The sequence below is a fragment of the Polypterus senegalus genome, chromosome 9 (assembly GCF_016835505.1).
Source record: "Polypterus senegalus isolate Bchr_013 chromosome 9, ASM1683550v1, whole genome shotgun sequence".
In the NCBI taxonomy this organism is placed as follows: Eukaryota; Metazoa; Chordata; class Cladistia; order Polypteriformes; family Polypteridae; genus Polypterus; species Polypterus senegalus.
The window spans coordinates 100275006-100291517 of record NC_053162.1 but is presented as its reverse complement, the minus strand read 5'-3'; the positions used below and the strand labels follow the sequence as shown (position 1 = coordinate 100291517).

General features: G+C 36.3%; 1 protein-coding gene across 2 annotated transcripts in view; it reads left to right on the top strand.

Moving 5' to 3' along the window:
* Positions 1–16512, top strand: part of LOC120535585 — a 1589095-nt gene that overhangs the window by 1399197 nt on the left and 173386 nt on the right. For both annotated transcript variants that reach the window (XM_039763524.1, XM_039763525.1), the window contains one exon: positions 12605–12724. The gene's annotated coding sequence lies outside the window, so the exon portion shown is untranslated. The remainder of the gene's footprint in view (positions 1–12604; positions 12725–16512) is intronic.

Here is a 16512-nt window from a genome sequence, read left to right as displayed (position 1 = left end):
TTGTGTCAGAAATTCAGTTCTGGCCTGTGATTAGACCTCTGGATTGAGTCTATATATATTATTTTCTTTAACTGATCCTTTGCAGAAATCAGATCAGTTAATCTAGTGTCTGTGTGTGATTCGGGGGTAATAATTAACATCCAAATCACTATTTCCTGTGTATTTGATACCTTAAGCAGCACATCTATACAGTTTATCTTGACTGATGCTTGTTTTGTCTCAAATTCAGAAACTAAGGAAGGGTTCAGCCACGATACCCTGGCCTTTAGGCACTTATGTACGAGTGCACTGTGTATGAAACACTAGTTAATGAGATTTTTTTAATGAAAATGAATCAGTCCTGGTCATTGTCTCAGAGAACTATTTTAATATCCCATTGATGTTAATAGAATTTAAAATAAGTTAACAGCAGTGATGCTTACACACTAATCAGTCAAGCACTACATTGAAGAGACAGTCTGTAAAATGTCAGTGCTACTATGAGCAGATATCCTTGCACATAACCAGACATCAACGGAAAGAATACACTCTTTGCCCAAGCTTAAGGTCACATTAAAGGTTTTGAAACCCACAATGGATATTTAAGCCTTTTACGAGCCCTTATTAATTAAATATTATATTTATTAGATCCTACAAAACTATATTAATTATACTTAAAATCAAAATAGAGCACCACTAAGTCAGACAATATGTGAACTACAGTATAAGCCATATAAACATCAAGGAGAGTTTGGGAAAAGCACACACACACAGAAAGCAGAGGGAGGGAGACAGAAATAATAACCCTAACCCTATACAGAGCTAAATAAAGTGGCATTGTTTTGAGTTGAACTTTAAAATGGCCTTCTATGAATTCCTACCACTAGTTAGCTGCATTCTGTCACCATGTAGAGTTCATGTGCTGCTGTATCAGATTGAGAGCTCTTTCCCATCTCATCTGTAATTAAAGTAGTGAGGGTTCGATTTCAACCATTTTCTAATATCCATAAAGTCATTAGACTGACTGCTTTTAATTATCAACAATCTACATTAATGACTGTGGTTTTGTGCAAATGCTTCTGCCTAAGGTGATGGTGACTTACCACCAGCACAGACCTAACAATCAGAGGAGGAAATGTAATCATACTAGCTATAAGAGTACCTGTCAATCAAAAAAAATCATCTGTGAGTTTTTTATGCAGATCAGTATTTTTTCTCATTAACAGGTAATTGGGCCTAGGAGTGACTGGGTGGGCACATACAGAACAACGTGTCTGCTGTTGGTCTTTGGCTTGAAAGATTTTATGTTTATAGAAATACTTAATTAAATCAGTCTTCAATTAAACTTCTTATTTTTCCTTCCCACAGCAGTTCACTTCAGAAATCTCCAGATGAGTGATTTTATCCTTATAAGGAAATGTAGCAAATATTTGTGTGTGTTTTTTTTTAATTTGAGTCAATTTATATGGAATTGAATTGACTTCTCTCATGAATAATGGATTACTATTTGTACTTGTGTCTGAGTTCAGTTAAGGTGATATTTAGATAAACAATCCAAAACAGTATTTAAAAAGTTACTTAAAGTAAGTGGAACTTAATGTATACAAAAAGAAAAACATAAGCAGGGAACTAAATATTATAAAAATATGTATATTTTGTATTAAAAACAAATGATCAAGAAAAGCATTATGACATTAAATAATGATGAACAACAATATAAAAAATATAAACAATCACCAAAAAATTAAACCATAATTAATAACCAAAATAAATAGAAATGCAAGGGTTAAAGTCAAAACTTAACATGAGATATTTACATTGATTGTATAGTTACATAAATAAGCATTCAAGTTAAAGAAATGCAAAATAAGGGGCCCGACGCAAGAGGGTGTAAAGAATGCATATAGTTTATACACATACTGTATATATCAAACAAATACAGTGCATAATGTGCATGTACTGTACAAAGAAATGAAGGGACCAAGCTGCATATAGATTTGTGAAAAAAAAACACTTTTTTAAACAATCAGAGAATTTTTAAAAGTACAGACAGATATCTTTGTAATTTACAGACTAAATGTTGACCTAAAAACTAATCAGGACACCGGTTGGAATTAAAATAGGAAGCCACTGTTTTGACAGCAGACAGTGACCTAAGCAATACCTATATGTTCTTTGTCATAAGAACTGAAAACTTTTCACTACACTTTTGTCTCTAGTGTCTGCCTTATTTTTGAAGGTGATATTTTATACCCACCAGTGTAGTTTAACTAATGGGTAAGGCAGGACCCATCCCTCAACTGAACACCAGCCCATCACATCGCACCCTTACACATACACATCCACACTCACTCATACAAGGCCCATTCAGTGTCACTAATTAGTCTAACATACACGTTTTTGGGATGTGGGAGGAAACTGGAACACCCCAGGGAAAACCCACATAGTCATTAGGACAATGTGCAAATTTCCAGACAGACAGAGATCTGACTAGAAATTAAAACCAGGTCCCTGCAGCTGTGAAACAGCAGTTCAAGCAACCTCAGCATCATACTACCTGGGAGGAAATTATTACATTGTGGTGAATAAATACATTCCTGAAAATGGATGGATAGTTGGATTATTGGATTATTTAAATAACTGGGGAATCCAGTTGTGTTCCTGTTGCATACAGCCTGCATGTTTGTAAAACCACAATTAGGTTACAAAGCCCTAGTAACTCCTCTTGCAAGTCTTTTCCAAAAAGTATTTTTTAGGAGCCCAAGTGACCTGTGAATCACTAACTAAACTAGCATACACGTCAGTGAACCCTTGCATCCCATCTGACATGCAGAACACAAAAAGTCCAGTGACTAATGCTGCCTTGTAATTCTTCAATGACTCAACGGCTGATCTACAGTCTGAAAAAGAAATCTCAGGATTTTCAAAAGTTCCCAGAAATTATAGGGGGACATGTTTCTAACAAAGAACAGAAGTGTTGGGGATCTCACACTGATTAGTAGTCAGTCATATTTGTTCTCTTTTCAATTATTTTTAAAACTTTCTGTTAGTTAGAGCTCTAACAGCACATGGACATTGGTCATTTACGTTTACCATGGTCTTAAGGTTTTCTCTTTAACCATAAATTAAACTTGATTTAGTGTTTGCAAGCATTTTTTGTAGAAGATGACTTAAGAGGCTATAGTGCAGAAAACATAATCCAAGTTACTCTTGTCTTTTTTAGAATGATACACTATATCATTTTTCAAGCACAATATTTCATGTAAGTTGGCACAGTGTGGCTTTCTCACAGCTTCAGGTCAGGTCACCAGATTCATGTCCTGACTCTGTCGTTGTCTATGTGCTGACTGCATGTTCTCCTTTGTGTGCCTTTTTTTGTGAATTCTCCAGTGTTGTTCTCATGTCTCAAATACGTGCCAGTTAGGTTAATTGACTAATCTAATTTGGCCTGGTATGAATGAGTCAGAGTTTGTGGTTGACCATGCCCTGTACTTTCCCATGTTGTCCCCTGCCTTGCACAGAATGCTTTAAGGAAAGGTCCTTTAAGGAGTGACATTGGCAGCTGCAGAGGTCCTGAGAAAATACCTGCATGAAAACAGGGACCACTAGGAGGGCAGTACATGCTGAATATGTGCTGTATGCCCCTAAAGGGCACTAGGCAGGGGCAGAATAAAAAAGAAAAGCATTTCATATGCTACAAGGGAGCCAGGGGCAAGCAACCAAACTACAGTCAGGTACATCTGAAGTTCTCTTTATACAAAGAGTTATGACAAAGTGATTGGTGCATAGTTAGTGTATGATAATATGCTGTCCGTAAGATGCTACGCATACAAACTATCAGGGAGAGTTCTAGATTGGTGTTCCAGAAGGCCATCCTGATCCCAGACATAAATCCAGCACTTGGACATTTGAGTGTGGATTTGGTAAGCATGTTGGATAAAAAAATAAACTTGAGGAAGGTAGGTGGGAGGTACCTCCCCTTACCACTGACTAGACAAGGGTTCAAGCCAGTTAAGGTGGACATAGAGGGGCAGGACATTTTTTCTTTTTGTATTTTTGTGCTTGGATTTACTGTATTTTGTGTATTTCCTCCTTGTAGCTTATTCTTTTCATAGAGGTGTTGTTTTGCTTAACCTTTTACTTAATGTGTATTTTCTAAATGTGGAAGGCTGCCTCAAAGGCACAAGCCAGAAAATGCATTCATATGAATTTATTAACTTAAAAACTATTATTCTGCACAAGCACCTGGAATAAATTGGAATATGGTGGCAATTAGTAAGCATATCTGTAACGTTAATATTGTTTAACAAAGTGAAAGCTGATAGAGCATCCAGATTTCATGTTATTTATCCAGACTTTAGATTTCTGAGGGTGTAGCATTATTGAACTAACTAGCAACTGAGAAAGGGATATTAAGCTTCAGTAATATAGTGTACATCAGCAAATTTGAGAAACAAAGTAGTCCAGATGTTAGACTTGAAGAATCTCAGCATTTCATATTCTACTTCACCATTCTTCAAAGATGAATTCCAAATAAAACCAGTATGGAGACTAAAGTTTAGATGGTATCTTTTTCATTTTGCTTTATGTATAGCTGAATCCATGCTGAGGGCTCCAAGATGTCTTAAATTCAAAGATGGACAACTTGGTCAAGGAGTTGCGTGGAGCACAGTGTGAGGTAGAGAAGTCAGATTGCTAAATGTTTCAGTGGAATAACCATGAGAAGGCTAGACATGGTATTGATGTGGAAAGACATACAGCCCTTAATTTCAAGAAAAACCAACCCATTTTCTTATTCCTCTAGAAGTGGCAATGATTCATCCTGAAATGGAGTTTGCACATTCATCCTGTATCAATGTTAGATTTGTTATGATGGATATTTAATTGACTGGCTAATGCAGACCAGTCCATTGTGATTGTGTCTTTGTGAGTCTGACAATGGATTGGTGGCCCATGAGCGTCTGTTCAACTCTTTGCACACAACTCCCAGTACTGATAGGATAGTGTATGACTTCATAGTCTCTGTATTGGAATGATGAGGTTCAAACATTTGGATGAAGAGATGGATCTTCTATTAAGCAGTGTATCAAATGATGGATTACAGAATGAAAATCACTTCACATATCTGGATACCACAACTGTAAGCAAAATATTTGTGGAAATGCAAATTTGTTTTGTTATTTTTATAGTGTGCGTGTGGTCTTCAGGACAAAAAACAACCCGAAGACTCCCTAGCAGTTTAACTATATAAATGAACTTGGAGAGGTGTCTGCTAACTCTTAAGAATTTCCCACTGACTTTAGTAAGAAGATACCATATCTTAGCCGTATCGCTGGCATATGAGTCCTATTAATCGTTGTCTTGAGAAAATTCCTCCAGATAGACAATATTTTTTGTGAATACTTCAAGGTGTTTTACTTGCATGTTGTTGAGCCGCACCATTTGCTTTGTTATGACATTATGTCACTTCATCTGTGTCATTACAACAACATCCTTGTTGCAAAGTGGCGTTTGCTGCACACATGTCTTTTGTAGTTAGAAGTTAGGTGCATGCAAGCACCAAAAAATGTAAAAGTGCATGCGTGCGCCATCAAGTGGCTGTGGCTGAGCATGAGCAGAGTGGACTACTCCACAGACACAGGTCTTTCATTTATGTATGTCTAACATTTTATTTGCCCAAGAAAAATGAGTTAACGGACTATTTAAGTAGCAACAGGAGTCTGAAAATCTTTAATTTTACATTATTCACTGAGTGTAAACATAGTTGTTCATGGTGACATATTCTCCTTGTGAGCATCATTAGGTCTACCCAGGTCCCTGCTGAACATGTGATATTGTTTTAATTATGGCAACAAACTAGTGTAAAGATACTAAGTATGTCTGTCTAAAATTTATAATGCACTAGATTTGTATCTCATCAGAAAGTTGGATTGAAATCTGCTGCAAACACTTTGGGAGAGCAGTAGATTTGGCTACCAAAAGGTTCCAAAGGGTAAATGTGTCACCAAGAATGGCACAAGGCAGTGTAAGGTTTAATAAATGACCTTCACAAAATAGAAATTACCAGACTGGGAAAACTAGCGTCTTGTAAATGCCAATGTTGGAAGAGAAGAAACACTTGGATGGTAATAGAAAAAAAGGGTCATGAAACCAGAGGACCAAGTACAAGAAATAAACAGAAGGGAGAGTATATTGCGCCCTGAGAGGAAAAATGTAGCATTTTGCAAATATTCAAGAGGAGAGGTAACTCATCAGGTGTCCGCTGCTTGGTGACAGGGCCGAAAGTTTACAAGGTTTTCAGATGGCCACCTTGCACCTTAGAAGAGAAGGAAGTGCTGTGGAAGTCTGGCTAAAAGTCAGAAAATCTCCAGGCCAGTAGAGAACTCACAATAGCATATAAGACTGTGTTGTCCCTTTAAAAGGACATTCATGTGGAGGGATGTGTTGGTCTCTTGACCCTCCTAAGACTACTGAAGGCCTAGGACTTCAGGCACAATTATCCTCCAAGCATAGAAGTGTTTCTGGACCTTTGCCAGAAGAGACCATTAATTACAAAATTGAGACAAGAGTTGGGAGGAGAAACAGCATGATGTTTTATTGTAGGAGGAAAAGATATGAGGCAAAAGTGAGAGGGGTTTAGGGTGGGAGTTGGTGCTTTGGATGTACTGGAAACATAGGCTAGTAAAGAGAGTCATTTCACCAGGCAGGCTGGAGCTAAAATCTCTGTGCAAGTAGGGAAAATAGTTGATTTTTTCTTACAGTCTGTTCTTTTGGTATTTTATGTTCTCCTTTGTGTGGTTTATTTGTACCTCCCTTGGTATTTTTGGGTGTGGACATATGCCATGAGAGCACCCTCTCCTGTTTCAACACATTTTTCAACAGTACCAACACTTTGTACTATTTTTGCTTGCTTTAGAGCATAATGTGGCCCCAAATACTGTATTATATTTTAAATTGTACTTTTGAAATGTGCATTTCTCTCCTGAATAATTAAATATCATCTAGTTAAAAACACATGTTAGATGTCATTTTTATAATGAAAGAAGACAAAGTTAAAAGTAATTTGCAAAAGGGTACAGTGGGGATACTGTGCATTGTGTTGGTGTGTGTCTCGCTCTAGTGTTTATTTCCTTCCAGCATTTGTGTACCACATGCTGTATAATGCAGAAAATTTGCTTTCAGAAAGAATTTTTATTCTTTATTCAAAGAGCCTGTGTGAGAGTTTTAGATCCACTTGACCAGTAACTCGGCTTCCTGAGAGCGGCTTCACACAAGACAGAGGGGCAAGACATCTGTTGAACTATAATTATCAATTTAAATAACATGCAGATTGAAAAGTGGGTTTACAGAAATAGTTTAAAAAGCGTATAAAAACAGAAACTAGACGAATGGGCTGCCTCAGCATGTGACCTTAAATATAACACAGAACTATATTATGGATCTTCTGTGTGAAAACAAAGTCAAATTAAAATTGATGCTGCAAGTCTTATATCTGAAATATTTGTAGTCTAATGTTAATCCATTGTATGTGTTACAATAGGGGTGTGTATGTGAGAATGCAATTTATAAAATGGTGAATGAAATCTTGCACCGCCCAAGAAATTTATTTTTAAGGTAGTTATCTAGGCAGTAAGATTTATTTCCCTCATGAACATACTGCATAACATTAGCATAAATATAAAAAAATGGGTTTACAATATAAGATAACAAGAATATCTTGTATTTTCTAAAAACATGTTGATATCTTGTAAGACAAGGGGGTCTGCCCCCTGCTGGCTTCAGTGACCCACCCCCAGGTTTAGTTTACTGGATATACAATTTAAAGAGATTGTTATTTTCATGGGAATTGTTACATATGCATTATTTTCACTTTTACGTTAAATCTTCAGTAAAACCAATATTTGGAATTAACTTTTCTTCAAGATTAAATGCAACGTATAACTGCCTGTGAGTGAATATTGTTTCTTTCTCTCTAGACGTCTTTTTCAAATGTTTGTTGATGCTCTTTCTAGAATCTAGAATGTATAAAATTATTTTCCTGATAAAATTTATAAGAGCTGAGGGAGCAGGAAGTGTGTCCGCCAAATGCATTAACACGATTGTTTGAAAATGGTTGTAAGTAGGGCATGACCTGAAAGAATCTCATGTTAAAAAGTCTCCGTCTCACAGGACTTCATACCGCACCAATGTTTTTGGAATCTTTTAATTCCTACTGGCAACACTAATTAGACAATCTACAAGTCCCCGAATTAAAGTTTAAATCTGAACAATATATTCGATCTGTTTTCGCTGTTCCATTACTTCACAAAGTAATATTTTCCGTTTGTTTGCAATAATGTGATCTTTCCTATCCTTTTTTTGAGACTTTTGAATTTTCATACTTCCATTATCTCTAACCTGCTCTACATGTGTACCACTGCAACATTTTTTAATTCTTTACGACGTTCTACTTTATCATCTACTCTTTGTCTTTATTTCCGGCCCTGGGCGTGGTTAAATCTCTTTCTCGAGAGATGTACTGTATAACTGTCTCTCTGAGAAAATCATGTCTCATCTCCTTCCAAGATTTTTTTTTATAATAGAGAGATAAGCTTTATTTTCCAAACTGCTTCTTGACACAGCCCTGCCAATCCACATACAGTGGTACCTCTGGTCACGACTGTAATTCGTTCCAAAACTCTGGGCATGACCTGATTTGGTCCCAACCTGAACGTAATTTCCCCATGATATTTTATGTAAATACAATTAATCTGTTCCAGACCATATGAACTGTATGTAAATATATATTTTTTTAAGTACAAAAATAGTTAATTATACCATAGAATACACAATTTAATAGTAAACTAAATGTAAAAACATTGCATAACACTGAAAAACCCTTGAACATCAGAGAAAACTAACATTCTAAGAGTTTGTGCTAGATACTTACGAACTGCTCACACTGTAAACACTTTTTTTAAGCACAGGGAAAAAAAATAAATGCCACTTCTCTTGCAAAACTTTTCACACCATTCTGTACTGGCTTTAAATGCCTCACCTTTGCCTCTTGAAGAAGGATTTTTTTTTCAGCAAATCGCCATGAATCTTCCTGGCTTTACCGCATATGATCACCTCGCTTGCGCTGTACCCAGCAAGGTGCTTCTCATTCAACCACACTAGCAACAGTTTTTATACCTCTTCCAGTACTTAAGGCCTCTGCTTGGTTAACATTGTAACTCCTGTTCCAGCATCAGCAGCTTTGTTAGGCCCTGTATACGCAAACAAAAGAAAATGGAAAACGGAGAATGGGAAATCATTGGCGCTTACGAACATGCATAGGGAACCCGGCCGGCAGTGTTTTTATTTATCACCAGAGCATGTGGTCATGAACAGATGCAAAATTTTGGCAAACGTTTTGGTCGTAACCCGATTTGTACGTGTTCCGAAACGTTCGTGACCAGAGGTTCTACTGTATTTGTAAAATTCCACCAACAGCACACCTGATTGAAAATAATGAGGTAATGATCAGCTAAACCAGGTGTGCCAGTGGACAGGAGAGATTTGGAAAAGGCAAAGCTGACGCACTTTGACAGACATAAAACAATGACATGTTTCTATGGCAATAAGGCCGTTGTTGGCAAGCAGTAGTGTAACAAACTAGATATTCAAGATATAGTGATGACACTCTCAGAAACATTTGTGAAGACACTGGTCAAGTTTAATGCAGAAAACAACTGAAGACAAAGAAAGCTGTCTGTATCTGAAGAACAATACTAAAGGGTCACTTCTGCAAAGGAACAGAAAGAAAATGAAATAAAGTGCTTGCTAGGCATCTGGCAGAGGCCAAATCACACACTTCAGTTGTGTGATGAAGTTTTAAAAGAAATGGTCTTGGTGCAGTTAAAAAGACACCAGTATGTCAGAAGAAGTTGGTGAGAATTACCATTATATCCGTTTGCAGCCTTTTGTAAAATACAGTAGCTTTGTCATGGTCTTGGTGTTCATTTTAGCCAGCAATGCAACGGATCGGCAAGCACTAATGAGCTGATGACTGCTAAGGAATATGGTATAAACAGTTTCTGATTCATCAGGTTGTAGATTTTGGAAAAATAACTTAGTTATTAAAAAACCTATGATTTCAACATGGTAGTGGATGAAAAACACTGTAAAACCAATGAGGAACTACTTGGAGAGAAAGTCTGCAGATGGATCTATAACAGGATTAGACTAGCCACCTCAGAGCCCCTAGGTTAACATAAATAAAGCTGTTTAAGATGACTTGGAGAGTTAAAAGAACAGAAGCAGCCACGTGAACAGAAGAGTTATAACAATTCCTATAAGAAACTTGGATGAATTTATCACAGAACACCTTGATAAATATTACATAGCAGTGCAAGAGATGTCATACAAAATACTTTAAAATATATATATATATTTTTAATATATATGTGTATGTCTACTGTATATATATTTGTATGTGTATATAATATAAATATAAATATAGAAATAAATGTGTATTACATACATACACATAAAAGAGTGGGTGAAACATAGTACTGCAGTGGTTAGCACTGTCATCTCCTCGCTCTGCAGGATTGAGCACATATCCCAGTCCAGTCACAGCCTGTAATGACTGTGTATTTGTAATGTCTTTGTGTATTTTTTTCAGTTAATTAATTTAATAAACAGATTCAGAAAATGAATGGGTGGATGGGTTATATGTATTCATAACAGAAAAAAGCTGGACTCTGGCATTATGGAAAAGTACTCCATCTAAAAGAAATCCAAAGACAAGGTTGAAGATATGCACCAATCTATTTTGTAGTTGTGCAACAATTTGCCTTCATCTCTGTTGTAGAGTATAAAGCCTTCTCTCTATATCTAATACAAAATTTCTTTGGGATTCCCATAGAAATTAGAAATGATATGTTGTAAAAATAAATGTGTTGCAATAATAGCTAGTTGAATTTTTCATATCACATTACTCTTTTGTAGTCTGGTGTGTGTTGTATGTAACAGTAAACCTGAGTAACAAGCATTTGTTGATAAATTTAAATTCTGTTGTCAGAATTTTTTATAATACTCTCTTTTCTGGTATTTTTTTACATTATAGTTATGTTCCTCTCATATTCTTTTAAATAAAAAATGTCCATTTCACTGTGGATTTAAGTTAATTCTCATGGTTGTGGTGCTTTAAGAGTTTTGGGCTGTAACTACTCTGTTTGGGTCACTAGTCCCTGGCAGGGTGTACTTAAGCATATACCTACACCTGTACTATTTCAAAATCACCCAGTAATCTAACAGTCACCTTTAGAATGTGGGAGAACATAAAAGATGGACACAAGGAGAACATGCACACTCAGTACAGACAGTGAGCAGGCTGAGATTCAAACCCTAGAGTTCCTGGAGCTTTACAATGGCAGTGCCAGCATGCCAACCATGCTCTTTACTGAAAGAAAACAATGCAACAGTGACTTTTGGAGCATTGCTATTTTGATGAAATACTGTTAATCATCTGCAATTCCTACATATAATAAATTTACTAAGTTTGTCATTGATAAATCTGCTTTTTATGTTTTTTTTTTTTTTTCTTTGGCTTTAATATGCATCAGAGATCATTCAAATCAGCTGTGCTAGGCTTATTTCTTTAATTTGTTACATGAAACTGGCCTGTAGCCCAGTGATAGTCATCCTAAAGTGTCAGTGGTTATCATTTATTGTACATTAAAAATAGTCCTTGTGATATACTGTGAAGTAGGTAGGCAGAGGTTATAAGTTGAAAGTTAGATTGTAAAAAATAGTTATTTGTTATTCTCCAAAGGTGTCAGCTTGTTTTTTGTTCTTTTTCATAATAGATACCTTAACACACACTGAATTTCATCCACAAATCCTGATTTCCGTGGATCAGAACAATGTTTGTACCACTTTGTCTTTATCTTTTTTTCTTTCAAAGACTGTATCATATAGCTACGGTGACTCGATTTCTCCATTTCTTTGTTTCTTCATTTGTTTTACACTGTTGTTTTAAAAGCATGAGGTCATCAGTTTTACTACCTCGCCACAAGTTTTATCATCTGTAACTAGACACTTGCTGAGAAAAGGTAACAGAGCAGTTAACAAACCTAGATAGATAGATAGACTGACATTAGCAGAGAGCACCAATAAAAAAGAGCACATCCCCTTCATCTCAATGTCTGGACAGAGTTAAAAAGGGCCTCTGTCACACAAGCATTGTTTGCTTTACTATAAGAGCAATCCATTATGTGATATTTCATAGCAACTTTTTAATTAAAACCTCACCACCAGAGCTGATTAAAGGAGTGTTTTGGAAGCCTGGTAGTAATGTCCTCTTGCCCTGGGAAGTAACAGCTACGTTTAATTCTCTCTCTCTCTCTCTCTCTCTCTGCTGCTCATTCTCAGCCCACCCCCCTCACTCTCTCTCTCTTTCTCTCTCTCTCTCTCTCTCTTGGCAGACAGCATGGTTGGAGGTTTTTCTTGGCAGATAAATCACTTTCCTCTTGGCTTAGCCGGCAGTCATTGCCAATACAAACTGCAGCGTGCTACTGGCTGGAGCGACTGGGAGGGGGCGTGAGCTACTCTCAGTGAGCCTGTGGTCAATAATGAAGACTTCTCTTTTTATCCACAGATTACAGAGGGGACTGTTCAGGGCAGGACTGCAACTTTAATTCACAGCACTTCATTCCTTAACGATAAACACTGAGAGATATGCAGCTTTTCTATACTCTAGTGGGCTTACTGTTATAAGGTAAGTCAGACTTTACATTTCCTGTTTATTATTATTGTTGACACCTTTTTTTCTTGGCTATTTTTTTTTATTAGTCTGGCTATGTGAGGGATGTAACGTTGATGCCCCATTGGACCAGGTGACTTTTAGAGTTCATCAATCACATAACTATCACATCTGCAGATCTTCATTCTTAAAATGTCTTTTAGATTTCCTTGCTTTGGATACTTTGGCAGTCATTTCTGCTCTGTGCAGCATGTGTGTCTTTGTGACATTAAAAATTGCGTTACTGGTGGACTTGCTCTTATTAATTGTATTAACAAGATGTGTACTTAGTAAATTGGTATTTGAAAAGCCAGCTTTGCCTGTCATGTTATGTGGCAAACAGGGTTTACCTTTCTGCTTTTATTTATTTTTTCTTCTGATTCTGCTCTGCCTGCTCTGTTTGGCAAGACTCATGAGGAATGTTTCAGTTCATCTGTAAAAATATGAGCAGACGAAAACTCTTTTCATCTGTTGCACATTGCTGAAACTTTGAAGTGATTTTTGTGAATACCGCCTGCCTTCTGTCAGATACTGAGTGGGCTCTCTCATCTTCACTCGTTAGATGCTTTAGTCACCTTGGGAGTTTATTAGAGTAAAATTAAATAAAAAATATATATTCCACTTGAGTCAATACTGCAAAAAGCACCAAGTTTTTTGGCTTTTTTTATACAAGTCACAGTTTATATTGCTGTTCTATTAAAATTATACAATACTTTCTTTCTGAAAGTCAAAAAAAAGAAGAGTCAAGTTAATTTAAATTCTTTGCCCTGTTTTCCATTCATTATTTTATTCCAAGCATGTGACATATTTCAGCTAGTACTTGTTTAAAGTTGTTTGAAAAAGGTGTGCTGTCACTTTAAGAGACCTTAAGCGACATTCCATTTGTTACTGACGAGTCTTGAGAATTGTGGTTTCCTCAATTTCTTCTGAATAGTGTACAGTAGCTCTGGATAATTTATAAAACACAGACTTCATCGAAATTGCAGGAACACGTTACTCCTTATGTAGAAATTGACTTTCCACATGAGAGAAGGGGGTGTGAAATATTGAGATGTTACACTTGCTCCCTCTGACCTGTCATTACTTGCCGCGCTGTGCACAAATGACCAGAGCTGCTTTGATTGCTTTCCGAGTTTCCTTATTGATGCAAGCTGCCTCTCTACCAACATTTTTTTTTTTTTGCATCTAAAGGAAATAGTACATTCTTTGAAAATGTGTGCCATGTGTTTGAAAGTGAAATGACTTCATAAATTGCACTGTATAATTTTGAGCATTAAAAAGCATCATCTGGCTTAATTATATGTACATTCTGTACTGTGAGCATTCATTGCCCTACTTTAGGATGTTCTATGGTTAATAACGTGTTGCCTGTAAATGTCAGATATTGATTTCGTGTCTTTGAACTCTCCCTGTGATGTGGCATTAAACAGACAAGTCTTGAGTACTTTCACTTGCTAAACACTTCCTCCTTCAGAGACGCCGTCAAAGCCTTAGAACGCGAAACCTACTGTATTTCATAGAGACACCATCTCTGTGCATGGAAGGAGACAGACTTTAGAGTCTCTGAAGAACCATCTTAAACGTGCTCAATGATTATTTTCCTCTAATGATTAGAATTCATTTTTCCACATGACTGGCAAAAATATATCTACCCTTAGTGTGCATTCTTGTATGACACATGGTAAAGCTACGAACAAACATAGCTGGTTAAAAAGAAATGTTTTCCTTTTTCAGCCACAGATATTGTGTCATGTTATCCATGGAAAATAATTGGCCATTCGTTGGTGTATATTTTTTTTTCTTTCAGTACAGTGGCTTATGTTTAATTCTTTACAGATTTTGGTTGTGGGCATGAAGAAGTGCTTGCCACTAAAACTGATGACTCTTGAGCAGTGTCAAGCATGGATGCCGGATTCAGCTTGTCCTTGATCCAATTGAAGCTAGCAACAATGAAGAACATTTTGTTTTTATAAATTTTCTGGCCAAACAAATGTAGCAGTCATTTCCAAACAAATCAAAACCTTTCAACAAAAAGAGGTACTTAATCTCATCGCTTCTCTTATGCTGATAATCTGTTGCATCATTCTTGGATTGTAGACATAATTTGGAAAACAACTTCACTGTTGACCGGAGAACACTTCCCTCTGTCCAAAATCATATCCAGTTTCACTCGAGAAGATGCTGGAGGCTTTACAGATTCACTTTGCAGTTTTTTCCTCCTCACATTTGGAAAATTATTTGCCTACTTCACTGTCATCTATCACAAACAGTAAACTTCTTGGATCTTTAAACCTTTTTGGTAGGATGCTTTAACACTTTTGAAACTTTTCAGCAGTATTAGTTTTATATTTTCCATCAATCAGAACTTTGAGATGCACCTTTAATACAACACTTGCAATCGTGTCCTTTTTTATATTTTTGATGTACTGTAATATTTTAAAAGTCAGGAGTGACTTGATCATCTGCCCTCTGCAGCTCTCAGTTTAGTCACACTTTTGTGTGGAATGCCCCATTCCACCCCCCCAGTCCCTCTAAACCTAGAGTGTCAGTCCAAAGAACTACTTGCCTCTTTGAGTTTTTAAGCTTCTAACTTAACTGCACTTTTAAATAACACTGAATGTTTACTTTGCCCACAGGAGTCTTACCCAGGGCATGCCAGTCAGACAAATGTGAAAAAGATTTTTTAGGAACTGTGGAAGAAGGGCTACATCTGCTGTACAGTATGTTACATAATGAGCAAATGCTTTCTCCATATATCATTATAGCACAAATACTATGAATTGTCCATTTTACTTTTCCCAGATAAGCTTTCTTTTTATAAACAAAACTTTGCTATTGTCATGTTGGATGTAGTGTACTGTTAAATCTGTTCTGTCATTACCTCTTTGTAGGAGGCAGCTGTACTGTACTGTACATAAAAATGCTCATGAGGCTGATCACATGACTTGATTTCTGTTATTCTTTTCACAGGGCCTTCTACGATTTACACCTTGCACTTTCTTTATCTTTCAGTTCTATGCCCTATTTAGAATATTCATGGTATTCTCTTTTCTTTTACATTTCTGTTGAATTTCCATTGATGAAAGGACATCTATCTATCTATCTATCTATCTATCTATCTATCTATCTATCTATCTATCTATCTATCTATCTATCTATCTATCTATCTATCTATCTATCTATCTATCTATCTATCTATCTATCTATCTATCTATCTATCTATCTATCTATCTATCTATCTATCTATCTATCTATCTATCAGTAAAACAGAATTCTCCTGTAACCATTTTGGTATACACAGTTACTGGATTCTTCATCCCTGTATAACACAGCAGTTTTCTATGTCTGAGCTGTGGTGATGCACCATGTTGCTTAATTAGTGTTCTCCTAATTGCTACATACACTATTATATAAGTTGCCATAAATCCAGCCAACTATAATTGTATAGATGAATAAATATTCTGTTACTGTAGGGGGAGTTGTTTCCCTGTCTATTTCAGAAGACTAGCTTTTTCAAGATGTCTTTAAAATATTTGACATGAGTACAGAGTTAATGTTAGTGCTCACATATAAGAAGACCAGAGATATCTGTTGCTCATTATGAACGGGCTCACAGACTTTTTACCTTCTAATAATCTTCTTGTTTTCCTCAGTAATGATTTAAATATTATTGGATAGCTGAAGCACTGAATATGTGAATAGATGGTTTAATCCTTGAAGAAAATAGAGTGACATCTGCCAGGACTGGTATTGCACTGCAGATG